Raw genomic sequence first — 7500 nt, 5'->3', positions numbered from 1 at the left:
AGGCCTGTCACTTACGTAATTCAAAATGCCATTTTGGCATGATGTCCTTTTTGCCCTTTCTTTTTAAATCTTCTCAGCGATGGACAGTGTTTCCTTCTGATAGTAAGTCAACTGAGTTTCTGGAGTCATAGAAGGCTATGCAATATTTGCTGAAGCTGATGCATATAACAAGAGCTGGATGAGGGTGCCCTTTGGCAAATCCGACCATAACTCTATCCTTCTGCTTCCTGCTTACAAGCAAAAACTCAAACAGGAAGTACCAGTGACGTGCTCAATACGGACGTGGTCCAAAGAAGCGTATGCTAAGCTACAGGACTGTTTCACTAGCACAGACTAGAATATGTTCCAGGATTCATTCGATAACATTGAGGAGTTTACCACATCAGTCACAGCCTTCATTAATAAATGCATCGACAACGTCGTCCACACAGTGACCGTACATACATAACTCAACCAGAAGCCATGGATTACAGGCAACATCCACACTGAGCTAAAAGCTAAAGCTGCCGCTTTCAAGGAGCAGGACACTAATCGAGACGCTCATAAGAAATCCCGCTACGACCTCCGACGAGCCATCAAACAGGCAAAGCGTCAATACAGGGCTAAGATCGAATCCTACTACGCCGTCTCTGATGCTCGACGGATGTGGAGGGCTTGCAAACTATCACGGATTACAAAGGGAAACCCAGCCGCGAGCTTCCCAGCGACGTGAGCCTACCAGACGAGCTAAAAGCCTTCCTTCCTGGCTTCTGAATCATGCATGAGAGCACCAGCTGTTCCGGACAACTGTGTGATCATGCTCTCCGTTGCCAATGTGAGTAAGACCTTTAAACAGGTTAACATTCACAAGGCTGCGGGGCCAGATGGAATACCAGGTTGCGTACTCAGAGCATGCGCTGACCAGCTGGAAAGTGTCTTCACTGACATTTTCAACCAGGTCCCTGAACTTGTTTCAAGCAGACCACCATAGTCCCCGTGCCCAAGAATGCCAAGGTAACCTGCCTAAATGATTATCGCCCCGTAGCACTCAATCTATAGCCATGAAATGCTTTGAAAGGCAGGTCATGGCTCACATAAACACCATCATCCCTGACACCCTGTACCCACTCCAATTCACATACCACCCCAACAGATCCACAAATGATGCAATCTCTATTGCATTACACACTGCCCTCAATCCACACTGCCCTCAATCCACACTGCCCTCAATCCACACTACTCTCAATCCACACTACCCTCAATCCAAACTATCCTCAACCACACTACCCTCACCCAACTGGACAAAAGGAATACCTATGTAAGAATGCTGTTCATTGACAGTAGCTCAGCATTTAACACCATAGTCTCCTCCAAGCTCATCACCAAGCTCTGGACCCTAGGACTGATCACCTCCTATAACTGGATCCTGTACTTCCTGATTGACCACCCCCAGGCGGTGAGGGTAGGCAACAACACATCCGCCACGCTGACCATGAACACCGGGGCCCCTCAGGGGTGTGTGCTTAGTCCCCTCATGTACTCTCTGTTCACCCACAACAGCGTTGCCTAACATGACTCCAACACCATCATTGAGTTTGCTGATGACACGACGGTGACTGATCACAGATGACGATGAGGCAGCTTATAGGCAGGACGTCAGAGACTTGGCAGTGTGGTGCTAGGACAACAACCTCTCACTCAACATCAGCAAGACAAAGGAGCTGATTGTGGACTACAGGAAACTGTAGTGGGCTGTAGTGAAGCGGGTCGAGAGCTTCAAGTTCCTCTGAGTCCACATCACTAAGGAATTAATATGATTCACACACACCCACACAGTTGTGAAGAAGGTATGACAGCACCTCTTCCCCCTCAGGAATCTGAAAAGATTTGGCATGAGCCCTCAGATCCTCAAAAAGTTATACAGCTGCACCATTGAGAGCATCTTGACTGGCTGCAACACCGCTTGGTACGACAACTGCAAGGCAACCGCAAGGTGCTACAGAGGGTGGTGAGTAATGCCCAGTACATCACTGGGGCCGAGCTCCCCGCCATCCAGGACTTCTATACCAGGCGGTGTCAGAGGAATACCCAAAACATTTTAAAAGACTTCAGCTGCCCAAGCCATGGACTGTTCTCTCTGCTACCGCACAGCAAGCTGTACCAGTGCACCAAGTCTGAAACCAATATGATCCTGAACAGCTTCTACCCCGAAAGCCTTCTAAACAAGACTGCTAAACAGCTAATCAAATGGCTACCCAGAACTATGTGCATTGACCCTTTTTGCACTAACTCTCTTGCACTGACTCTATGCACACACACTGGACTCTACCAACATACTCACATACACATACACAGCACACTACCAACGCCCACACACACACACATATCATGTGCACACATGCATACTGACTCCACACACACACGCACGCACGCAGACACACACACACACACACACAGAGACACAGACACACACACACACACACTCACCACATACACTACTGCTACTGTCTATTATCTATCCTGTTGCCTAGTCACTTTACCCCTTCCTATATGTACATAGCTACCTCAATTACCTCGTACCCCTGCACATCGACTCAGTATTATTACTGGCATAAGATCCATTATTAGAGACATAAACTCCATTATTAGAGACATAAGCTCCATTATTAGAGACATAAACTCCATTATTAGAGACATAAACTCCATTATTAGAGACATAAACTCCATTATTAGAGACATAAACTCCATTATTAGAGACATAAACTCCATTATTAGAGACATAAACTCCATTATTAGAGACATAAACTCCATTATTAGAGACATAAACTCCATTATTAGAGACATAAACGCCATTGTTAGAGACATAAACTCCATTATTAGAGACATTATTAGAGACATAAACTCCATTATTAGAGACATAAACTCCATTATTAGAGACATAAACTCAATTATTAGAGACATAAACTCCATTATTAGAGACATAAACTCCATTATTAGAGACATAAACTCCATTGTTAGAGACATAAACTCCATTGTTAGAGGCAAAAGCTCCATTGTTACTGGCCGGTGTGTGGACCTGAAATAAGAAGACATTTTGTGTTTTTTTTGTAAAGTAATTACAGAGAGACTGAGTGTTAATGAATCTCATATCCATAAACCCATTAAGACTTTATTCAGTTAGGGCCAGTAGGATTTTCTACAGCTACACTAGAGCAGTCTATTTGTTTTCCTTGTGGTAATGAACTTGAGTGATTCACTGAGAACCCAACCAGTTACTGTCACAGTAAGCCCACTGCTGCCTGGGTTATGATATCAACTATTAGCAGCAGGAGGAAACAGAAACAGAGCTACGTGTTCCTTCATCTGAATGGAATTAACGACTCGTCTGCCTCCTCACAACCTTCAGCAAATAGCCTGAGAAAGCAGCCTGGGGAAGTAGCCTGAGGAAGTAGCCTGAGGATGTACAGTGGGGAAAAAAAGTATTTAGTCAGCCACCAATTGTGCAAGTTCTCCCACTTAAAAAGATGAGAGAGGCCTGTAATTTTCATCATAGGTACACGTCAACTATGACAGACAAATTGAGAAAAGAAAATCCAGAAAATCACATTGTAGGATTTTTTATGAATTTATTTGCAAATTATGGTGGAAAATAAGTATTTGGTCACCTACAAACAAGCAAGATTTTTGGCTCTCACAGACCTGTAACTTCTTCTTTAAGAGGCTCCTCTGTCCTACACTCGTTACCTGTATTAATGGCACCTGTTTGAACTTGTTATCAGTATAAAAGACACCTGTCCACAACCTCAAACAGTCACACTCCAAACTCCACTATGGCCAAGACCAAAGAGCTGTCAAAGGACACCAGAAACAAAATTGTAGACCTGCACCAGGCTGGGAAGGCTGAATCTGCAATAGGTAAGCAGCTTGGTTTGAAGAAATCAACTGTGGGAGCAATTATTAGGAAATGGAAGACATACAAGACCACTGATAATCTCCCTCGATCTGGGGCTCCACGCAAGATCTCACCCCGTGGGGTCAAAATGATCACAAGAACGGTGAGCAAAAATCCCAGAACCACACGGGGGGACCTAGTGAATGACCTGCAGAGAGCTGGGACCAAAGTAACAAAGCCTACCATCAGTAACACAATACGCCGCCAGGGACTCAAATCCTGCAGTGCAAGACGTGTCCCCCTGCTTAAGCCAGTACATGTCCAGGCCCGTCTGAAGTTTGCTAGAGTGCATTTGGATGATCCAGAAGAGGATTGGGAGAATGTCATATGGTCAGATGAAACCAAAATATAACTTTTTGGTAAAAACTCAACTCGTCGTGTTTGGAGGACAAAGAATGCTGAGTTGCATCCAAAGAACACCATACCTACTGTGAAGCATGGGGGTGGAAACATCATGCTTTGGGGCTGTTTTTTCTGCAAAGGGACCAGGACGACTGATCCGTGTAAAGGAAAGAATGAATGGAGCCATGTATCGTGAGATTTTGAGTGAAAACCTCCTTCCATCAGCAAGGGCATTGAAGATGAAACGTGGCTGGGTCTTTCAGCATGACAATGATCCCAAACACACCGCCCGGGCAACGAAGGAGTGGCTTCGTAAGAAGCATTTCAAGGTCCTGGAGTGGCCTAGCCAGTCTCCAGATCTCAAGTTGAAAGTCCGTGTTGCCCAGCAACAGCCCCAAAACATCACTGCTCTAGCGGAGATCTTCATGGAGGAATGGGCCAAAATACCAGCAACAGTGTGTGAAAACCTTGTGAAGACTTACAGAAAACGTTTGACCTGTGTCATTGCCAACAAAGGGTATATAACAAAGTATTGAGAAACTTTTGTAATTGACCAAATATTTATTTTCCACCATAATTTGCAAATAAATTCATAAAAAATCCTACAATGTGATTTTTGGATTTTTATCCCTCATTTTGTCTGTCATAGTTGACGTGTACCTATGATGAAAATTACAGGCCTCTCTCATCTTTTTAAGTGGGAGAACTTGCACAATTGGTGGCTGACTAAATACTTTTTTTCCCCACTGTACAAGAGCTAGGTTGCCGTTGTCGGTAAGAAATTAGGCCCAGACAGTGAAGGCTATTAAGGCCGTTCTGGTAACATGGACTGCCATTAGGCATGCGGTAGAATGACCTGAAATTGGAACTGCCTCCTAGAACCAACTTCTCTGGTTATAAATGACCTACGTGGCATCGATATGAGTCAGAAACATTCATTAAGATGTGTTCCAACCCCCAGCTGCCATGTGTTGTGGACATGTTGTCAACACTGCAACGAACGCACACTTGCTCGGCACAGGAGTGAAAATGGGCTTCCACAAAGTTGGTGCAAACTTCTAATGCGTTCAACCATATTGTGCAAGATGGCAAGGAATGGATTACATACAACAAAATGACATGATGGCTGTGACTTGTGTGTGGTGAGTAGCTAGCTATGAAACTTTGATGTAACTAGCTAAATACGTAGCCTCTCCCTAATGTGTAATGTTAAGTAATGTCATAGAGAGAAAAGTGTGTATAGGTAACGTTGCCCCTGACGATAAGGTTTAATGAGATGTAACGTTAACCTGCTTGATATCTTATCGATAATGTTTAAACTCGAACTTGCTAGCTAAGATTGATCCCTGTTAGCTAATGTTAGCTAACTAACGTAAGCTACTTCGCCAATTCATTTAAACTCGGACAAAGATATTGATAACTAACCCGGATTTGCAAGTTAGGAAGCCAGCTACTTTTATGAGAACAGGCATGTTGTTTGGGTTAGCACTTGCTCTCGATAACAGTACATTTACTGTAATGGAACTGGGAGTCATGATCAAGGGCTAGGTTAGCACTAATGTTAGCTATCTAGCATTCGGGGGCTTTGTCTGCTAGTGCTAAAACAACATGCCTGTTCTCATAAAAGTCTATTTTGTATTTTTCTAGGGCAAAAATAAATGAAGGATTTTTAGGTAACATGCTACAAATATGTGATGCTACAAATATGTGTCAGCAAGCATTCAGCAACGTAACGTTATACAGCTGGTTGCGTAGTAACGGCGTCACTGGCCTGAATCTATTCTGTACTTACAGTCACTCTATTAGTATAATTACTTCCAAACTAGATTTTAAAAAAATAAAAAATTCTCGCTATATGTTTTTTGAGTGATAGTATTTAATTTAATTCACAGGCTACTTACAAAACCTGGTGGATTTGTTGTTCAGCGGTGTTGTGGGAACCCTCCTACCATATCAGGAGCAGAAGTCTGAGGCAGTACATGACCAGGCACCCGTCCCACTTCAAGGTTGGTCACATTTGATTTGGTCATAGGTCAAAATATTATCACTTGTCTGTGCTGGAATTCACCTAATCACCATTGATAATGTAATCAATGCAGTGTGTATCAACTCTACCTTGTCTTTCTACAGATGGAGGACAGGAGAGATGGTTTGTCATGGAGTTGCCTGACTAAAAGACAGGTTGAAACCTGAACTGGGAGAGACCTTGCATTCAGCAATAAAATGATGTAAGACATACTTTTCATTGTCTTTTGTTATTATTGAATTGAATGGTAGTCAAGGACCCTGTGTATTCTTCAACCATGTCAGAGAACTGTCTTAGTGTATATGGAACACCATACAAAGGGATGACAACTAACATGTACCAACAGACAAAATGCTGATAGGTACAGTATCTTGATAGGTACAGTATCTGTAAACGGCTGTGACTGACAATAGAATAAGACTGTGTAATATTTCACATTGTTTTATTAGCAGAGCACTGCTTCTACAGTATGATGTGAATGATGGTTTATTCTACATGGAACTGATCACACTTGAAATATTATTATTACTATATATTTTTTAAAAGGGGTACATCAGCTGAAAATATTGCAGATATTTCCATCAATGTAATTGTCTGCATAATTTCCAATCACCCATATATATTTTTGTAAATATATATACACTGCTCAAAAAAATTAAGGGAACACTTAAACAACACATCCTAGATCTGAATGAATGAAATAATCTTATTAAATACTTTTTTCTTTACATAGTTGAATGTGCTGACAACAAAATCACACAAAAATGATCAATGGAAATCAAATGTATCAACCCATGGAGGTCTGGATTTGGAGTCACCCTCAAAATTAAAGTGGAAAACCACACTACAGCCTGATCCAACTTTGATATAATGTCCTTGAAACAAGTCAAAATGAGGCTCAGTAGTGTGTGTGGCCTCCACGTGCCTGTATGACCTACCTACAACGCCTGGGCATGCTCCTGATGAGGTGGCGGATGGTCTCCTGAGGGATCTCCTCCCAGACCTGGACTAAAGCATCCGCCAACTCCTGGACAGTCTGTGGTGCAACGTGGCGTTGGTGGATGGAGCGAGACATGATGTCCCAGATGTGCTCAATTGGATTCAGGTCTGGGGAACGGGCGGTCCATAGCATCAATGCCTTCCTCTTGCAGGAACTGCTGACACACTCCAGCCACATGAGGTCTAGCATTGTCTTGCATTA

The 7500-nt window shown here is 43.0% G+C and overlaps 1 long non-coding RNA gene across 1 annotated transcript; it reads left to right on the top strand.

Annotated features, from left to right (window-relative positions):
- The first annotated feature begins 5035 nt into the window (after positions 1-5035).
- On the top strand, positions 5036-7070 carry LOC121532865. Its single transcript, XR_005994403.2, has 4 exons — positions 5036-5415; positions 6166-6279; positions 6404-6501; positions 7033-7070. It is a non-coding gene; the product is annotated as an uncharacterized LOC121532865 (long non-coding RNA).
- Positions 7071-7500: the final 430 nt, after the last annotated feature.

This window comes from Coregonus clupeaformis, chromosome 20 (assembly GCF_020615455.1).
Source record: "Coregonus clupeaformis isolate EN_2021a chromosome 20, ASM2061545v1, whole genome shotgun sequence".
Lineage (NCBI taxonomy): Eukaryota > Metazoa > Chordata > Actinopteri > Salmoniformes > Salmonidae > Coregonus > Coregonus clupeaformis.
Note: the sequence above shows the minus strand (reverse complement) of the source record. Positions and strands in the feature narration are given on the sequence as shown.